General features: G+C 48.1%; 1 pseudogene; it reads right to left on the reverse strand.

The window, feature by feature from the left end:
• Window positions 1-20,749, reverse strand: part of LOC100432013 (olfactory receptor 7E24-like) — a 322,665-nt pseudogene that overhangs the window by 18,725 nt on the left and 283,191 nt on the right.

Consider the following 20,749-nt stretch of genomic DNA (forward strand, 5'->3'; position numbering starts at 1 on the left):
ACAAAACCATCCATTGCATAATTCCATTTGTATGAAATATTCAGAAAAGGCAAATCTAGAGAGAAAGTAGCTGTGTGGTTATCTGGGACCGGGGGGTTGGGAATGGGGCAGTGATGGCAAATGGGCACAAGGGAGCTTGGGGGATTGTGAAAATGTTTTAAAACTGGAGGGTAGTGATGGTTGCACAACTCTAAATTTACTAAAAATCATTGAATTTTATTCACTTGTAATAGACTTTTAAGAAAAATAAACAATACCTCAATAGAGTGGTTAACTCTGGGCCAGGCACGGTGGCTCACGCCTGTAATCCTAGCACTTTGGGAGGCTGAGGGAGGTGGATCACTTGAGTCAGGAGTTCAAGACCAGCCTGGCCAACATGGTGAAACCCCATCTCTACTAAAAAATACAAAACTCAGCCAGACGTGCTCACTTGAACCCAGGAAGTGGAGGTTGCAGTGAGCTGAGAGTGTGCCACTGCACTCCAGCCTGGGTGACAGAGCAAGACTCCATCTCAAAAAAAAAGAAATATATATATATATATATATAGCGGTTAACTCTGAAGATGAGCTTCCCTGGACTTAGTAAAGCAAAATGACTGACCAACTCAAAATCCACCACCAAACTCTCCCAGCAGCTGCTCTTCTGCTTTCTACCCCAAGCTCTTTGCCTCTGTGTTTCCATCGTAAATCTGGAAAGAATTCGAAGACTCTGTGCTAAAGTGATTTGCTAAATATCATCAGAAATGACTACAGAAAGATGCAGAGAGGATGGCAGCGTGACCGACTCCTTTGAAGGTGGTTTAAGACTCTGCTGAACTGATGCTAAGAATAAGCCCTGGATGTCAGAATCCCCAGGCAAAGCAGCTGGCACATGACAGCACCCGCTGAAACAGAGGGCAGAGCAAGAATTCTGCAGGCCAAGCACACTGCCACAGGCTGGGAGAAGGGAGTGGAAACCGAATATCCCTGCTGCACAAAATTGTTTATTTTTCTTTGTTCCTCAGCTCAGCTGAGATCTTGGAGAAGTAGCAACAGGAAATGGAAAGAAAGCGAAAACAAACTGCAAATTCAATTGCACTGGTTTTTTAAAAAAAACGAGTGAGACATCTTCAGCAGCAAGAAAACCTTGTTTCCTTTCTCGGAGGGCTTAACTAAATTCTTCTGGGGATGTCCCAGGATCAACAACCACAGGGCATTCCTAGATTGTGAGTTTTCCATGTACAGGAGGCCCTGGTGCCTTCGTGCCCATCAGCAGCAAGGGAGACTTCCCAGGGAGGCCCCGTGAAGTTGCTGGAGGTGGCTGATGATTTCCAGGGCCTCAAGGGATTGTCCCTTGGCTGTCCTCAGGGCACACCACTGATCCTGGGACCATGGCAGCTTTGGAGACCTGAGCTGAGCTGCTGCAAAATGCTTTCTGCTTTAATTACCTCTCATTCATTTCTGGGCCCCGAGAAGGATGCAGTAGCCTGGGAAGTGTCAGCTCTCCCTGCCAGGAGTGGTACTTCTTTCTCATGTCTGCCTCTTGGCTTGTTCTCAAACTGTGGCTTCAGGAGGGCCTTGGCTCTTGGCAAATGCCAGAGGCTTTACAGTTTGAGGAGGAATCAGAATTTTGAAGAGGAGCTCAGAGATGAAGGGCATTCTCGGATGCACTTTGCAGAATAACCAGGCAGTGAAAAGGTTAAATTGGCTGTGTATGACACAGGCCACGGCAGGGAATGTGCCCCTCTACTATGTGAAATTGGCTCTGATATCCAGAGAATCTTTTAGGACCTTTAAAATCACCTTTGTCAACACAGTTGTCAGATTTTTGCATCTCCTTGTTTCAAATTGGTTCAGAATGAGGTCGGGGACTGGGGTGTGATTGATCACCGTCCTGCTCCACTTCAGATATGTTGGTGAAAACACTAGGGACCACTCTTCATGGAGCTCCTACTGTGTGCAGGACCCTGTTCTCAGCAGTTGAAACCAGGGAAATCTTCCTCCTTATCAACACCTTTCCTCTCCCACTCAGCAACCTCAGCGTCTCAGCCCCCAGTGTGCAGCTAGTGTGCACACCCCAGTGTTCACCCTACAGGATGGTTCTCTTTGGAAGACTTAAACCACCACCCCAAAGCTAAATTAGGCCCCCTCCACTGCTATAGTCTTCCCTTTTCTAAAATAGCATTTGTCACAATAGGGCATGATGATGTGTCTGGCTATTTGGTTAATGCTTGCCTTTCTCCCTCAACTGTTCATCCCATGAAAACAGGACCGTGTCTTTTTTTTTTTTTTTGAGACAGAGTTTCACCCTGGTCACCCAAGCTGAGTGCAGTGGCGAGATCTCAGCTCACTGCCAACTCCGTCTACCAGGTTCAAGTGATCATCCTTGTCACAGCCTCCCAAGTAGCTGGGATTACAGCAATGCGCCACCATGCCCAGATAATTTTGTATTTTCAGTAGAGGTGGGGTTTCACCATGTTGGTCAGGCTGGTCTTGAACTCCTGACCGCGTGATCCACCCACCTCGGCTTCCCAAAGTGACAGGATAATAGGCGTGAGCCACTGTGCCCGGCCAGTTCTTGTTCTTTTACTTATTTATTTTTGGCTGATTACTCTTTACAAGCATTTATATACACACACACACACACACACACACACACTCACACACATATGGGAGTTTATTAAGTATTAACTTACATGATCATAAGATTGTGATTGTGTTATTAAGTATTGACTTCCACAATCATATAGCCTATTAGTTCTGTCCCTCTAGACAACCCTGGCTAATATACACACAAAAGGACGTACCGAAAAGGGGGGAGCCGCTCTGCCTCAGAGGAGCAGATGTCCCTTTCCTGGGTACTCTTGCCATAGGTCGCAGAGTAGATGTTGAGGAACTTGGATTCATGGCAGTGCAGTTTCAGCTCCTGGTCTTCACACACGGTTTTTTTTTTTTAATTCATCTGAAGCAGAAACAAAAATTGAAGGCACCATCAGCTTCCCCCAGAAGGAATTGATGAGCTCTGTCCAAGTCCACTGCTCATTTCCCTGGGGCTGCACCCTGAGAAGGCGGCAGTGGGGATGGCCCTGTGAGCTCATGCTCTCTCTGACTCCAGAAAACAAAGCCCTCTGCAGGAAGCGGGTGGGAAGTAACCTGTTGACAAGTACAAAGACCCTGGGAATTATACTAAGGGGCAAATGGACGAGACGTGCTGGCGTTAAGGAGGCAGACGCATGGAGTTAGGTCCCAGGAAGGGCCTGGCTAGAAAGGAAGTTTCTCTCGCTCACCACTTAAGGTCACACATTCCTTCACTGAAGGGAGCCTTTTCTCAAATGTTGGCTTGGGATCCACATAGGTAAAGACAGACCAGAAATTACTTGAAAGAAGCATTAAGCTTCTTTCTCTCTCTGGAGAGAGCCCAGTTAAACCTCACCTCCAGCCCCACAACTGGCATCCCCTTGTGTGTATGAATTATTTATACGTTAGTTTAGCTTAGTTTTGTTTTTGTTTATTTTTTGTTTTTTTTGAGATGGAGTTTCACTCTTGTTGCCCAGGCTGGAGTGCAATGGCACGATCTCGGCTCACCGCAACCTCCGCCTCCCATGTTCAAGCAATTCTCCTGCCTCAGCCTCCCAAGTAGCTGGGATTACAGGCATGTGCCAAAACACCCGGTTAATTTTTTTGCATTTTTAGTAGAGACGGGGTTTCACCATGTCAGCCAGGATGGTCTCGATCTCCTGACCTCGTGATCCACCCGCCTCAGCCTCCGAAAGTGCTGAGATTACAGGCGTGAGCCACCGTGCCCGGCATTAGTTTGGTTTTTTAGACACAGGGTTTCACTCTGTTACACAGGCTAGAGTGCAGTGGTGCAATCATAGCTCACTGCATCCTTGAACTCTTGGGCTCAAACCTAGTCTCAAGGGATCCTCTCACCTCAGCTGCTCAAGTACCTGGGAATATATGAATGCACACCATGCCCAGCTTACATTTATTTGTTTAAAAGACAAGAAAGAGGCCAGGCACAGTGGCTCATACCCGTAATCCCAGCATTTTGGGAGGGAGGCTGAGGCAGGAGGATTGCTTGAGCCCGGAAGTTGAAGACCAGTCTGGGAAATATAGCAAGGCCTCGTCTCTAATTAAAAAAAGAAAAAAGCAAGAAAGACGATATGATACCAAATCAAATCATTTCCTTTACTAGGAAAAGGACAAAAACAAGGCACGGTGTCAGTTAAGAATCCCTCTTTAGAGAAGCATGAAACGTCTGCCCCAAATCTGGTAAATCCAGGAACAACTGACTGTCAAGCTGATGGTGCATTCTAGGTTAGGATGATTTGGACCAGGTTGTACTTTGTTCCCAAAGAATTCAAGGAAAAGTTTGTTTGTTTAATCTGCTTATCATGGTAAAATCTTTCTTTGCAATGTCATACAGGGTTGGCATTTTGTGTGCACTGTTGAAGAAAACATAATTGTTTTTTTTTAAAGAATGTACTCCAAAACCATTTAATTAGTAAAAATGTTTAATAATGATTTGATTTTTTTTTTTTTTTTTTGAGATGGAGTCTCACTCTGTAGCCCAGGCTGGAGTGCAGTGGCACGATCTCGGCTCACTGCAAGCTCCACCTCCCGTGTTCATGCCATTCTCCTGCCTCAGCCTCTGGAGTAGCTGGGACTACAGGCGCCCACCAACTCACCTGGCTAATTTTTTGTATTTTTAGTAGAGACAGGGTTTCACCGTGTTAGCCAGGATGGTCTCGATCTCCTGACCTCGTGATCCACCAGCCTTGGACTCCCAACGTGCTGGGATTACAGGCATGAGCCATCGCAGCTGGTCCTTTGAGTACATTTTCTAAGAAGCTGGTCATGAGTTCAGATGTGTGCCTCAAAGAGATACTTTTGGTTTCCATTAAGGAACCCACCTTCCCTTTCTACAGGAGTATTTATGGGAGATATGGGCCTGGAGGTTGGAAACTATCCTGTTTGTACTTTGCTATACTGAAGTAAGGATTAAACCTACAAATAAATTCATATTGAAGTGTACAAAGGGGTCTCTACAATAGATAGGAATTCTATTTAGTTTTGTTGGGTAACAAATCCTTTCAGAAGCAAATAATAGCTCACCTGCAAAACTGGTGATCTGTATAAGTTGGGATTTTTCATGGATCAGTTTTGCTTGGATTGAACTATATAATCACAAATATATTTATACCCAGAGAGAGAGAAAGAGTGTCTGTTGAAACTGTATCATCTTAACGTGTCTATAAAAGGCAATACCTGGAAGGTGGTGGGTGCCACACAGGTTAAGCTGTCTTCCCTCTGGGAGGCAGGCTTCTGGGAACTACACACTTGGTAATCTTGCCCATAAAATGCCGATTAAACACTTATCGTAGAATGCCGAGGGCACTGTAGATTCAAATAGTCCCCATCACAGGCAGAGGTGGTGTGGTTTTGCAGGAGTTTGGTTAGGTAACCTGGAAAATATTCAGTCGGGTTACAAGAGGCCCAGGCACCCACCACTCCTCCTTGGGTTTGGGGACAGGAGGATGTTGGTTCTCCTGGGGAAGGGCTGTTGAGTTAACAACATGTGGGATGGGGCCTCCCTAGCAGCTCTGGTGCAGAGGTCACCAAACCAGGCCCAGAGGTGGGGCACGGGAGCCAATGTCAGCTTTCATGTTGATATGGAAGCGGGGCAGGGGAGTGCTGGGTGGAGAAGGGTGGGGTCCCTGGCGAGGGCCCTGCCCTCGGGCTTGTGCCCTTGGACCTTAGTGAGAACAGGCACTCCTGTTTTCATGTCCAAATGTTGCATTTTCCAAGACTACTCTAGCCTGCTAGGACCCCCATCCTGTGCCCATAAAAAACTCAGACCCTAGTGGGCACAGACACAAGTGGCTGGACGTCGAGAGGAGCACAGAAGCAGAAGAGCACATCAGCAGATGTTGGCAGGCCTTTGAGAGCAGGGTGATGTGGAATTCAGTCAGGGGCGGTCGGAGGAGAGTCTGGCTGCTGGGCAGCCTGACTCTAGGGGAAGACCACCTTCCCACTCCACCCCCCTTCTGGCTCCCCATCCATCTGAGAGCCACCTCCTCCACTCAATACAATCTTGCGTTCATTCTCCAAGTCCACTTGCGATCTGATTTTTCAAGTACACTAGGGCAAGAACCCGGGATACAGAAAGCCCTCTGTCTTTGTGATAAGGCAGAGGGCCTCATTGAGCTAATTAACACGAGCCACCTGCAGATGGCAAAACTGAAGAAGACCACTGTAACACCTGCCCACTGGGGCTTCGGGAGTTGTAAACACCCAATTCCACACGCTGCTGTGGGGTCGGAGCCCAGAAACGCTCCCAACGACCTGCTTGTCTGCACGCTCCCTCTAGGGGTTTGAGCAGCAGGGTACTGAGAATCGAGCCATGCCCCTGTCACATGCCCTGCAAGGGGGATAACGGAACTCCTCCTGTTTCAATGTCTGGGTCAGAAACCTCGGTCTGGGATGGCCCAGTGAATGGTTTGGAGGCCTCTTTCCCCTTCAGGAAGCACTAAGGTGTTGGCCAGGAGCCAAGAAGTCCTGAAGCACCTTTATAAACCAGGAAAAAAAAATCGGGGTGAGAGTCCCCTGGATGGGTGGATGCCCATCCTGAGGGAGGCTTTCATTTGCTCATCTCCCACTAGTGAGGCCATGCCTTATTGGGATGAGACGATGCAGTTTCATTTCAAGAAATCACTCTTGGCTCTGTCTTGATGCTAGAGAGGAAAGACAGGCAGGGTGCCCTGTGCAGAGAGGTGATGGTGGGGCTCTGCTGTGGGTTGAATGGCGTCCCTTCAAATTCACATTTATCAGTGTGGGGAAAAGAAAGAGAAATCAGATTGTTACTGCATCTGTGTAGAAAGTAGACATAAGAGACTCCATTTTGTCCTGTACTAAGAAAAATTCTTCTGCCTTGAGATGCTGTTAATCTGTAACCCTACCCCCAACCCTGTGCTCCCTGAGACACCTGCTGTGTCAACTCAGGGTTAAATGGATAAAGGGCTGTGCAGGGTGTGCTTTGTTAAACAAATGCTTGAAGGCAGCATGCTTGTTAAGAGTCATCACCACTCCCTAATCTCAAGTACTCAGAGACGCAAAACACTGCGGAAGGCCACAGGGACCTCTGCCTGGGAAAGCCAGGTATTGTCCAAGGTTTCTCCCCATGGGATAGCCTGAGATATGGCCTCGTGGGCAGGTAAAGACCTGACCATCCCCCAGCCCGACAACCGTAAAGGGTCTGTGCTGAGGAGGATTAGTGAAAGAGGAAAGCCTCTTTGCAGTTGAGATAAGAGGAAGGCATCTGTCTCCTGCTTGTCCCTGGGCAATGGAATGTCTCGGTGTCAAGCCCGATTGTATATTCCATCTACTGAGATAAGGGAAAACCACCTTGGGGCTGGAGGTGGGACATGCTGGCAGCAATACTGCTCTTTAATGGATTAAGATGTTTATGTGTATGCACATCAAAAGCACAGCACTTAATTCTTTACCTTGTTTAAGATGTAGAGACCTTTGTTCACGTGTTTTCTTACTGACCTTCTCTCTGCTATTACCCTATTGTCCTGCCAAATCCACCTCTCTGGGAAATGCCTGATAATGATCAATAAATACTAAGGGAACTCAGAGGCCGGTGCCAGCAGGGGTCCTCCATATGCTGAACGCCCGTCCCCTGGGCCCTATTTTCTTTCTCTATACTGTCTCTGTGTCTCTTTCTTTTCCAAGTCTCCCCTTCCACCTGACTAGAAACGCCCACAGGTGTGGAGGGGCAACCCAGCCCTTCAATCAGGAACCTCAGAATGTGACATTTGGAAATAGGGTGGTTGCAGATGTAACGAATTAACTTGGCGACCTACTGGAGTAAGGTGGGCCCTTCACACCATGTGACTGGTGTCCTTATAAGAAGAAAAGAAGAGACACAGAGGGAAGACAGCCGTGTGCAGCTGGAATGATGCATCTGAAGCCAAGGAATGCTGAGCGTTGCCGGCCACCACCCAAAACTGGAAAAGGCCAGGAAGGATTCTGCCCTAGAACCTTCAAAGGCAGCACAGCCCTGCCAACACTTGCATTCAGTCTCTGGCCTCCAGAACTGTGAGAGGATGAATTTCTGTTGTTTTCAGCCACCCAAGCTTAGGAAAGGGGTTGCAGCAGACTGGGAATAAGACAGGCAGCCCGTCAGCCTCCGTGGAATTCCCAGGCAGCTTGCAGGAGCCACAGTGGGCCCTGGGCTCTGAGAAGGTCTGAGGCCCAGCAGACACAGGGGCCTAAACTATTACTCGGCAAGGAGGAAGGAAGGTTCATCCAGAACGTAGATCCCCTTCCTCCTTCTCACACCTCACAAAGTCACAGCGAGGTGGCTGGGAGGAGAGCCAGGGACTTTTCACTGAGGTGTGTGGGAGACAGCTTGGCAGCCCTTGGCCTCTGAAGGGAGGAGGTGGCATGAAGGAGGGCAGCTTCGGAACTTCCCAGTTCCTGCTTGATGACCTGTGTGTAAAGTATTCCTGTTTAGGTTTCAAAATCTTCTCGGAAACATAATTCTCAGAAAATTCAGGCACCCAATCCAGCTCCCTGGCCTTCCCTGAAATCTGAAGTCAAAGGGGCTGAGCCAGCCTGCCCTGGGTGTCAGGCCTCTGAGCCCAAGCTAAGCCACCATATCCCCTGTGACCTGCACATACACATCCAGATGGCCGGTTCCTGCCTTAACTGATGACATTCCACCACAAAAGAAGTGAAAATGGCCTGTTCCTGCCTTAACTGATGACATTGTCTTGTGAAATTCCTTCTCCTTGTTCATCCTGGCTCGAAACCTCCCCCACTGAGTAACTGTGACCCCCACTCTGCCCACCAGAGAACAACCCCCCTTTGACTGTAATTTTCCTTTGCCTACCCAAATCCTATAAAACGGCCCCACCCCATCTCCCTTCACTGACTCTCTTTCAGACTCAGTCCGCCTGCACCCAGGTGAAATAAACAGCCATGTTGCTCACACAAAGCCTGTTTGGTGGTCTCTTCACATGGACGTGTATGAAATTTGGTGCTGTGACTTGGATCGGGGGACCTCCCTTGGGAGATCAATCCCATGTCCTCCTGTTCTTTGCTGTATGAAAAGATCCACCTACAACCTCAGGTCCTCAGACCCACCAGCCCAAGGAACATCTCACCAGTTTTAAATCGGGCAAGTGGCCTCTTCTTACTCTCTTCTGCAACCTCTCTGTCTGTCAACCACTTTCTCCTTTCCAGTCTTCAATCTCTCCCTTCTCTTAATTTCAGTTCCTTTCATTTTCTGGTAGAGACAAAGGAGACACGTTTTATCCATGGACCCAAAACTTTGGTGGTGGTCATGGACAGGGAAGGCAGCCTTCCCTTGGTGTTTAATCATTGCAGGGACGCCTCTCTCTCTGATTATTCACCCACGTTTCAAAGGTGTCAGACCACCCAGGGACGCCTGCCTTGGTCCTTCACCCTTAGTGACAAGTCCCGCTTTTCTGCGGGAGGGACAAGTACCCCAACCCCTTCTCTCCGTGTCTGTACCCCTTCTCTGCTTTTCTGTGGGAGGGGCAAGTACCCCAACCACTTCTCTCCATGTCTCTACCCCTTCTCTGCTTTTCTGGGGGAGGGGCAAGTATCCCTCAACCCCTTCTCCTTCACCCTTAGTGGCAAGTCCCGCTTTTCTGTGGGAGGCGCAAGTACCCCAACCCCTTCTCTCCATGTCTCTACCCCTTCTCTGCTTCTCTGTGGGAGGGGCAAGTACCCCTCAACCCCTTCTCCTTCACCCTTAGCGGCAAGTCCCACTTTTCTGGGAGAGGGGCAAGTACCCCAACCCCATCTCTCCATGTCTCTACCGCTTCTCCACCATTCTAGGGGGCAAGAAACCCCCAACCCCTTCTCCTTCACCCTTAGTGGCAAGTCCCACTTTTCTGGGGAAGGGACTAGCACCCCAACCTCATATCCCTGCACCCCAATCCCTTATTTCCACACCACGACCCCTTTTCTCTGTGCCCCCATCCCTTATTTCCATGCCCAGACCTTGTATCTCTGCATCCCAACCCCTTTCCCACTTTTCTGGAGGGTAAGAACCCCTGAACCCCTTCCCTCCCTGTCTCTTTTCTCTGGGCTTGCTTCCTTCACTATGGGCAACCTTCCACCCTCCATTCCTCCTTCTTCTCCCTTAGCCTATATTTTTAAGAACTTAAAACCTCTTCAATTCTCACCTGACCTAAAATCTCAGCATCTTATTTTCTTCTGCAATGCTGCTTGACCCCAATACAAACTCAACAGTAGTTCCAAATAGCCAGAAAATGGCACTTTCAATTTTTCCATCCTGCAAGATCTAAACAATTCTTGTCGTAAAATAGGCAAACGGTCTGAGGTGCCTGACTTCCAGGCATTCTTTTACACATTGGTCCCTTCCTAGTCTCTGTGCCCAAAGCAACTCATCCCAAATCTTCCTCCTTTCCCTCCCGCCTGTCCCCTCAGTCCCAAACCCAAGCATCACTGAGTCTTTCCAATCTTCCTTTTCTACAGACCAATCTGACCTCTCCCTTCCTCCCCAGGCTGCTCCTCGCCAGGCCCAGCTAGGTCCCAATTCTTCCTCAGCCTCTGCTCCTCCACCCTGTAATCCTTTTATCACCTCCCCTCCTCACACCTGGTCCGGCTTACAGTTTCATTCCATGACTAGCCCTCCCCAACCTGCTCAGAAATTTACTCTTAAAAAGGTGCCTGGAACTAAACATATAGTCAATGTTAATTCTTTTTCTTTATCCCAAATCAGATAGCATTTAGCCTCTTTTTCATCAAATATAAAAATCCAGCCCAGTTCATGGCTTGTTTGGCAGCATCCCTGAGACACTTTGCAGCCCTAGACCCTAAAAAGTCAAAAGGCTGTCTTATTCTCAGTATACATTTTATTTCCCAATCTGCTCCCTACATTAAATAAAACTCCAAAAATTAAACTCTGGCCCTCAAACCCCACCACAGGGTTTAATTAACCTCACCTTCAAGGTGTACAATAATAGAAAAAGGTTGTAATTCCTTGCCTCCACCGTGAGACAAACTCCAGCCACATCTCCAGCAAAGAAGAACTTCCAAACGCCTGAACCAGAGCAGCCAGGCGTTCCTCCAGAACCTCCTCCCCCAGGAGCTTGCTACAAGTGCCAGAAATCTGGCCACCAGGCCAGGGAATGCCTGCAGCCTAGGATTCCTCCTAAGCCACGTCCCATCTGTGCGTGACCCCACTGGAAATCGGACTGTTCAACTCACCTGGCAGCCACTCCCAGAGCCCCTGGAACTCTGGCCCAAACCTCTCTGACTGACTCCTTCTCAGCTTAGCAGCTGAAGCCTGATGTTGCCTGATTACCTCAGAAGCCCCGTAGACCATCATGGACGCCGAGCTTTAGGTAAATCTCACAGTGGAGGGTAAGTCCGTCCCCTTCTTAATCAATACGGAGGCTACCCACTCCACATTACCTTCTTTTCAAGCGCCTGTTTCCCTTGCCTCCATAACTGTTGTAGGTATTGACAGCCAGGCTTCTAAACCTCTTAAAACTCCCCAGCTCTGATGCCAACTTAGGCAATACTCTTTTAAGCACTCCTTTTTAGTTATCCCCACCTGCCCAGTTCCCTTATTAGGCCAAGACACTTTAACGAAATTATCTGCTTCCCTGACTATTCCTGGGCTACAGCCACACCTCATTGCCACCTTTTCTGCCAGTTCAAAGCCTCCTTCACATCCTCCTCTTGTATCTCCCCACCTTAACCCACAAGTATAGGATACCTCTACACCCTTCTTGGCGACCAATCATGCACCCCTTACCATCTCATTAAAACCTAATCACCCTTACCCCACTCAACCCCAATATCCCACCAAACAGCATGCTTTAAAAAGATTAAAGCCTGTTATCACTCGCCTGCTACAGCATGGCCTTTTAAAGCCTATAAACTCTCCTTACAATTCCCCCATTTTACCTGTCCTAAAACCAGACAAGACTTACAAGTTAGTTCAGGATCTGCGCCTTATCAATCAAATTGTTTTGCCTATCCACCCCGTGGTGGCAAACACATATACTCTCCTATCCTCAGTACCTCCCTCCACAACCCATTATTCTGTTCTGGATCACAAACATGCTTTCTTTACTATTCCTTTGCACCCGTCATCCCAGCCTCTCTTCGCTTTCACTTGGACTGACCCTGACACCCATCAGGCTCAGCAAATTACCTGGGCTGTACTGCCACAAGCCTTCACAGACAGCTCCCATTACTTCAGTCAAGCCCAAATTTCATCCTCATCTGTTTCCTATCTCAGCATAATTCTCATAAAAACACACGTGCTCTCCCTGCTGATCATGTCTGATTAATCTCCCAAACCTCAATCCCTTACAAAACAACAACTCCTTTCCTTCCTAGGCATGGTTAGTGCGGTCAGAATTCTTACACAAGGGCCAGGACTGCACCCTGTAGCCTTTCTGTCCAAAGAACTTGACCTTACTGTTTTAGCCTAGCCATCATGTCTCCGTGCAGCGGCTGCTGCCGCCCTAATACTTTTAGAGGCCCTCAAAATCACAAACTATGCTCAACTCACTCTCTGCATTTCTCATAACTTCCAAAATCTATTTTCTTCCTCACACCTGATGCATATACTTTCTGCTCCCCGGGTCCTTCAGCTGTATTCACTCTTTGTTAAGTCCCACAGTCACCATTGTTCCGGGCCCGGACTTCAGTCCGGCCTCCCACATTATTCCTGATGCCACACCTGACTCCCATGACTGTATCTCTCTGATCCACCTGACATTCACCCCATTTCCCCATATTTCCTTCTTTCCTTTTCCTCACCCTGATCACGCTTGATTTATTGATGGCAGTTCCACCAGGCCTAATCGCCACACACCAGCAAAGGCAGGCTATGCTATAGTACAAGCCACTAGCCCGCCTCTTAGAACCTCTCATTTCCTTTCCATCGTGGAAATCTATCTTCAAGGAAATAACTTCTCAGTGTTCCATCTGCTATTCTGCTACTCTTCAGGGATTATTCAGGCCCCCTCCCTTCCTTACACATCAAGCTTGAGGATTTGCCCCCACCCAGGACTGGCAAATTAGCTTTACTCAACATGCCCCGAGTCAGATAACTAAAATACCTCTTAGTCTAGGTAGACACTTTCACTGGATAGGTACAGGCCTTTCCTACAGGGCCTGAGAAGGCCTCCACAGTCATTTCTTGCCTTCTGTCAGACATAATTCCTCAGTTTAGCCTTTCCAGCTCTATACAGTCTGATAACAGACCAGCCTTTATTAGTGAAATCAGCCAAGCAGTTTTTGAGGCTCTTAGTATTCAGTGAAAACTTTATATCCCTTACAGTCCTCCGTCTTCAGGAAAAGTAGAATGGACTGAAGGTCTTTTAAAAACACACCTCACCAAGCTCAGCCACTAACTTAAAAAGGACTGGACAATACTTTTACCACTTTCCCTTCTCAGAAGTCAGACCTGTCCTCAGAATGCTACAAAATACAGCCCATTGGAGCTCCTGTATAGACGCTCCTTTTTATTAGGCCCCAGTCTCATTCTGGACACCAGGCCAACATAGACTGTGCCCCCAAAAAAACTTGTCATCCCTACTATCGTCTATCTAGTCATACTCCTATTCACCGTTCCCAACTACTCATACATGCCCTGCTCTTGTTTACACTGTCGGTTTACACTGTTTCTCCAAGCCATCACAGCTGATATCTCCTGGTGCTATTCCGAAGCTGCCACTCTAAACTCTTGAAGTAAATAAATAATCTTTGCTGACAGGACTATGCTGAATTTCCTTAGGCACTCTAATTAGATGTCCTAGGTCCTCCCAATTCTTAGACCTTTAATACCTGTTTTTCTCCTCTCTGTTTAGTTTTTTAGTTCATACAAAACTGTGTCCAGGCCATCACCAATAATTCTAAATAACAAATGTTCCTTCTAACAACCCCATAATATCACCGCTTACCGCAAAATCTTCCTTCAGCTTAATCTCTCCCACTCTAAGTTCCCACGCCGCCCCAATCCCGCTCGAAGCAGCGCTGAGAAACATCGCCCATTATCTCTCCATACCATCCCCCCAAATTTTTGCTGTCCCAACACTTTACCACTATTTCATTTTATTTTTCTTATTAATATAAGAAGACAGGAATGTCAGGCCTCTGAGCCCAAGCTAAGCCATCATATCCCCTGTGACGTGCACGTACACATCCAGATGGCCGGTTTCTGCCTTAACTGATGACATTCCACCACAAAAGAAGTGAAAATGGCCTGTTCCTGCCTTAACTGATGACATTGTCTTGTGAAATTCCTTCTCCTGGCTCATCCTGGCTCAAAACCTCCCCCACTGAGCACCTTGTGACTCCCACTCTGCAAGCCAAAGAACAACCCCCCTTTGTAATTTACCTTTACCTACCCAAATCCTATAAAACGGCCCCACCCCATCTCCCTTCCCTGACTCTCTTTTCAGACTCAGCCCGCCTGCACTCAAGTGAAATAAACAGCCATGTTGCTCACACAAAGCCTGTTTGGTGGTCTCTTCACACGGACTCACATGAAACTGGGGTCCTTACGCCCACCAGCCCAGAGTGCTCACTAGAGGAAGGCTACAGAAACTTCCTGGCTCGCTCATCCAGACGTTAGCTGTCTTGCTGAAACTCTTTTTTCTCCCTTGAAAACCACTGGAAGAATGGCCAAGAACCCAGCTGTCCTGAGTATGTTCACTTAGAGAAACAAAATCTAACATGAGTGGCAAAATGGACATTGGCACGAGGAGTGTGTGTCAGAATCCTGCCCCTTGGAACTATATCATCGCTTGTACAGTGTACCCCCCAGGAACCAAGAGACCAGGCCGAGACCCTTCAGTGGCCCTGGGCCTCTGGTCAGTGTCTTCCCGCCTGGCACACAGGCAGGCCCTCATAAAACAATGAGTACTGAAAGTACCAGCCTTCTTGGTGGGTTCTCAGCACCCCGTCGTGAGCCACACCCTGCCCAAGGGAAATCAGGATCACCCTGATGCTACCCCTAGGCCAGTGCCCCTGCTGAAGTGCCCCAGGCTGGCACCCCTATACTTAGATCTCTTCAGCCTCCTCATGAAAACCTTCTTGTCCATCACCCCAGCATTTCCCAGACTGTGCTAAGTGAGCAGCTGACCACACGTCAAATCAATTTCCAGAGTTTGCCTTTGGTTTAATATTCACGGCTCGTCCAAAAGATCTTGTCACTATAGCTAGATGGAAAAAATAACAAGGCTCCGGAGAAGCAGAGCCACCAGATGGAAGATACCTGGGTCCCAGGTTCATGAGGAGAGGAGCTGCCTGCTCCACAGACTGTCACATGAGTGGGAATGAAGCTTTTGCTGCGTTGAGACCATTACCTTTCTTCACTCTGTCACATAGTCTATCCCTGCTAAACAGAACTTGACCTCCACCAGACCTTTTACATCAAGACCTGTATGTGCAGTGCAGTGGCCTGAGCCTCCAATCCATGCCCCACCTATCCAACCGGCCTTGCCATATTCTTACTCTGAGAGTGGTATTCTGGGGACAGAAGCTCAGTGCATACAATTAACTAATGCCAGATCCTTCAGACGCTTTGCACTTTGAAGTCTATCCGTTCTAGCACATTCCAAGTACAAAGAAGACGCTTCAGCAGTACAACCTGCCCTGCACTCAGTTCAATTCCTTCTTCAAAAACCTAGGCCCGGCCAGGTGTGGCGGCTCACATCTGTAATCCCAGCACTTTGGGAGGCTGAAGCGGATGGATCACATGAGCTCAGGAGTTCGAGACCAGCCTGGCCAACATGGTGAAATTCCATCTCTACTAAAAATGCAAAAAATTAGCCGGGTGTGGTGGCACGCCCCTGTAATTCCAGCTACGCTGGAGGCTGAGGTGGGGGAACTGCTTGAACCCTGGAGGTGGAGGCTGCAGTGAGCTGAGATTGTGCCACTGCACTCCAGCCGGGGAAACAGAGCAAAACCCCATCTCAAACAACAACAACAACAACAAAAACAAAGAAACCTAGGCCCACATCCAGACAATGGAATGTTATTTAGCACTAAAATGAAATGAGCTATCAAACCACAAAAAGACATGGAGAAACCTTAAATGCATATTCCTAAGTGAACGAAGCCCATCCTAAAAGGCTGCGCACTGTATGATTCCAACTACATGACATTCTGGATAAAGCAAAACTATGGAGACAGCGAAAATATCCACGGTTGCCAGAGGTCAGGAGAAAGGAGGAAAGAATTGGTGAAAGACAGAGGATTTTTAGGGCAGTGAAACTACTCTGTGTGATACTACAACGGTGGATCCATGTCATTGTCCGTATGTCCAAACCCATGCAATGTACAACACCAAGAGTGAGCCCTCATGTAAACTTTGGACTCTCGGTGACAGTGATGTGTCAATGTAGGTTTATTGATTATAACAAATATCCCACTCAGGTTTGATATTGCTAGTGGGGGAAGCTGCGTGTGTGTGTGTGTGGCAGATGGGGGTAGAGGTTGATGAAAACTCTGCACTTTCTGCTCCATTTTTCTTTCTTTCTTTTCTTTTCTGTTTCTTTCCTTTTCCTTCCCTTCCTTCTTTCCTCACTTCCTTCCTTCCTTCCCTCCCTCCCTCCTTTCTTTCTCTCTCTCTCTCTCCTTTCTTTTTTTCTTTCTTTGTCACCCAGGCTGGAATACAGTGGTAAGATCTCTGCCCACTGCAACCTCCACCTCCCATGTTCAAGCAATTCTCCTGCCTCAGCCCCCTAAGTAGCTAGGATTACAGGCATGCACCACCAGGCCCGGCTAATTTTTTGTATTTTTAGTAGAGACAGGGTTTCATCATGTTGGTCAGGCTGGTTTCAAACTCCTGACCTCGTGATCTGCCCACCTCGGCCTCTCAAAGTGCTGGGATTACAGGTGTGAGCCACAGTGCCTGGCCTCTGCTCCATTTTTCTATGAACCTAGAACTTCTCTAACACATTAAGTCTATTTAAAAGGAAAAATATAATCCGTATCCCCAGGATAGCATTACCTTTGGGAGGAGAGGAGCTAGCATTAGGGAGGGGAGAATGAGACGCTCAGGTGAGCTGGCCATGCCCTGTTCCTTGATTTGCATGGCGTGCATGTGCTTTACTTTGTGAAAGCTCACCCAGTTATCCACTTTGGATATATAAACAAAATTGTTTAAGAAAACTTCACCTGCAGTTATCTGACCTGCACTTTTAAACAATAAAGAAAGCCTAGGCACCATGGAGCCTTGGGTAACACACGGAGCAAGGGGGTGCAGAATGCCTTCCGTAGCCAGCCTCAGTCCCACGAGGATGGGCTGCTGGGTGGCAGTAGGACAGGCTCATGAGGACCAGCCATTGCCCAAGTGCTCGGGTCCTCCAGGCTGCCTGCCCATGCCTCAAGCTGTTTGGTCTACAGTGCCAAAAGCTCAGAAAGAAGGAGAGTTAGACAACCCCATGGTTTCAGCAACACGGAGGCCGTGAAGAACCATTTTGAAACCATATGGAATCGGGGTTGGGGACAGAAGCTTGTTTGGAAAAGGTTGAAAAGTGAGGGGAGGGGCCAGGCACGGTGGCTCATGCTTGTAATCCCAGCATTTTGGGAGGCTGAGGCAGGTGGATCACTTGAGATCGAGAGTTCAAGACCAGCCTGACTCACATGGAAAAAGCCCATCTCTGCTAAAAATACAAAATTAGCCAGGCGTGGTAGCAGGCGCTTGTAATCCCAGTTACTTGGGAAGCTGAGGCAGGTGTATCACTTGAATCTGGGAGGCAGAGGTTGCAGTGAGCCGAGATCGCACCATTGCACTCCAGCCTGGGCAACAAGAGCAAGACTCCATCTCAGAAAAAAAAAAAAAAAGGGAGAAAGAAACATAATAAAATGGACATGGTTTATACTGGATCATTCTACCTGAGGAATGCAGGGAGGAGATATTCCCAAGCAGGGAGCCTCTTTTCTCCTACGACTGACTCTAGAACAGTGAGGAGCTGCTGGATTCTATCAACAGTTTGATAGTGCCCTATATAACCAACTCTCAACTCACTCACCCCCAGCTGTTTGGTCTGTGAATGACAATTTCGCGGTGAACAAACAACATCCTGTTTGGAGGGCTGCTACTCTGGCTAAAGACGGTAAAAATCAGTCAGCTCAGTGAGCTGAATTGCATGCTGTTTTCCTAGCTGCTGATTTTTACCAGAATGATGCCAATAACTGATTTTCAAAGAATCATGGTGTCTAAGTGTTCCTCAGGAGTGTGATATTGTGAAATAGATATTTGATCAGTTGAACAGTGGTAGAAGCCCCCTGTTTGGGTTTTTACTGACTCCTGGGCAGTGACCAGTGTCTTGGCTGTATACTCAGGCAAGAGGGTAATAGCCACCTGGCTTATTAACGGGATGTCCATATGGGGCACAGCCCTGTGGAGAGGTGAAAGATGCCTTGAAGTAGAACAGGTTCACACCCATCAGGAAAACTCCCTTCCAGGCTCAGGAGGTGGCTGGAGTCACCAAGTGGATTTTTTTTGTGTGCTCCTGTGAGGCGGTCCCCTGGGTCCATAAAATGAGTGAACAAGGTGGTTCTGCAGCAGTGCAGAGATGGGCTGAATCTAGCCATGTCCCTCGGGCTCAAAATGCCAATAAGAACTGTTCTGTCGCTGGGTGCGGTGGCTCAAGCCTGTAGTTCCAGCATTTTGGGTGGCCAAGGCGGATGGATCACCTGAGGTTGGGAGTTCAAGACCAGCCTGACCAACATGGAGAAACCCCATCTCTACTAAAAATACAAAATTTCCAGGGCGTGGTGGTGCATGACTATAATCCCAGCTGAGGCAGAAGAATTCCTTGTACCCAGGAGGCGGAGGTTGCCGTGAGCCGAGATGACGCCACTGGACTCCGACCTGGGCAGCAAGAGTGGAACAACATCTCAAAAAAAAAAAAGAACTGTTCTGTCTGCCAGCAAGAGAAACAGCGACTGCGCATGGCTGCGAGGCACATTCCCTGGTGGGAAAGCTCTTAACATAACTGGCAAGTGAGATGGATGCTGGCAGCCCTGGGGGGCTGCATCTAGGTCTTGACAGGAATAGACACTGTCTCTGGACTGGGCTTTGTTTGTGTGGTAGAAGATGCAAACACTCAGAGTGCCCTTAAAAAAAAAGAAAAAAGGCCAGGCACGGTGGCTCATGCCTGTAATCCCAGCACTTTGGGAGGCTGAGGCGGACAGATCACCTGAGGTCAGGAGTTCAAGACCAGCCTGGTAAACATGGTGACACCCCATCACTACAAAAATACAGAAAAATTAGCCAATCCCAGCTACTTGGGAGGCTGAGGCGGTAGAATCACCTGAACCCTGGAGGCGGAGTTTGCAGTGAGCCGAGATCGTGTCATTGCACTCCAGCCTGGGAGACAGAGGGAGACTCTGTCTCAAAAAAAAAAAGGAAAAGAACAGAAAGAAAAGGGGAAAAATAAAAAACAGAACAAGAGATACTGCATGAATCTTGATGGCCAACGTCATTGCTTCAGAAAAAGGAGCACTCTGTACATCCCATAATGTCCAACAATGGGCAGAGAGGCATCCTCTTCAGAGTCATAATTTGGCACAGAAATGGAACAGGCAATTCAAATCCTGGTTGTCTAAAACGGGGGAGGTGAGAGCAGAAGGGCTGGAGATAGAGTTTGGATCTGTATCTCCATGCAATTGTGTGTTGTATTGTAATCCCCAGTGTTGGAGCTGGGGCGTGGTGGGAGGCAATTGGATCATGGGGGCAGGTTTCCAATGGATGGTTTAGCAGCATTCTCTTTGGTATTGTATTCACGATAGTGAGTGAGTTCTCATGACATCTGGTCGTTTAAAAGTGTGTGGGGCCAGGCGTGGTGGCTCAGGCCTGTAATCTCAGCACTTTGAAACGCTGAGGTGGGTGGATCAACTGAGGTCAGGAGTTCAAGACCAGCCTGGCCTACATGGCAAAACCCCGTCTCTAATAAAAATACAAAAAGTAGCCAGCATGGTTGTGGGCACCTGTAATCCCAGCTACTTGGGAGGCTGAGGCAGGAAAATCACTTGAGCTCAGGAGGCAGAGGTTGCAGTGAGCCAAGATCACACCATTGCACTCCAGCTTGGAAGACAAAGGAAGACTCTGTCTCAAAAAAAAATAAAAAAGTGCACAGCGCGTCCACTGGTCATTCTCTCTGGCTCCTGCTCCTGCCATGTCAGAGAACTGCTCCTCCTTCATCTTCTGCCATGATTGGAAGCTTCCTGAGGCCTCACCAGAAGCAGAAGCTGCTATGCTTCCCGTACAGTCTGCAGAAGAGTGAGCCAATTCAACCTCTTTCCTTATAAATTACGCAATCCCATTGTTTCTCAGGCTTTTGGCTAAGATCAAGCATAAATTACCCAGTCTCAGAGATTTCTTTATAGCAATGCAACAATGAACTAATACAGCTGGCTTGCAGGCTTTGTGAGTGTGCACTCATACTTAGCATGAGTGGTCTAAAGGAGTGGCCTTCCAGATTTTTCTCCATTTTTTTGGTTGATCTGGGGAAGGGGGGGTGGGGAGGATGCTGACATGACCATGCAATATTTTTTGTTTTTTTCCCAAGATGGAGTCTTGCTTTGTCACCCAGGCTGCAGTGCAGTGGCACAATCTCAGCTCACTGCAACCTCTGCCTCCTGGGTTCAAGCCATTCTGTCTCAGCCTCCCGAGTAGCTGGGATTATAGGCGCATGCCACCAGGCCCAGCTAATGTTTGTATTTTTAGT

Source organism: Pongo abelii, chromosome 18 (assembly GCF_028885655.2).
Source record: "Pongo abelii isolate AG06213 chromosome 18, NHGRI_mPonAbe1-v2.0_pri, whole genome shotgun sequence".
NCBI classification, from domain to species: domain Eukaryota; kingdom Metazoa; phylum Chordata; class Mammalia; order Primates; family Hominidae; genus Pongo; species Pongo abelii.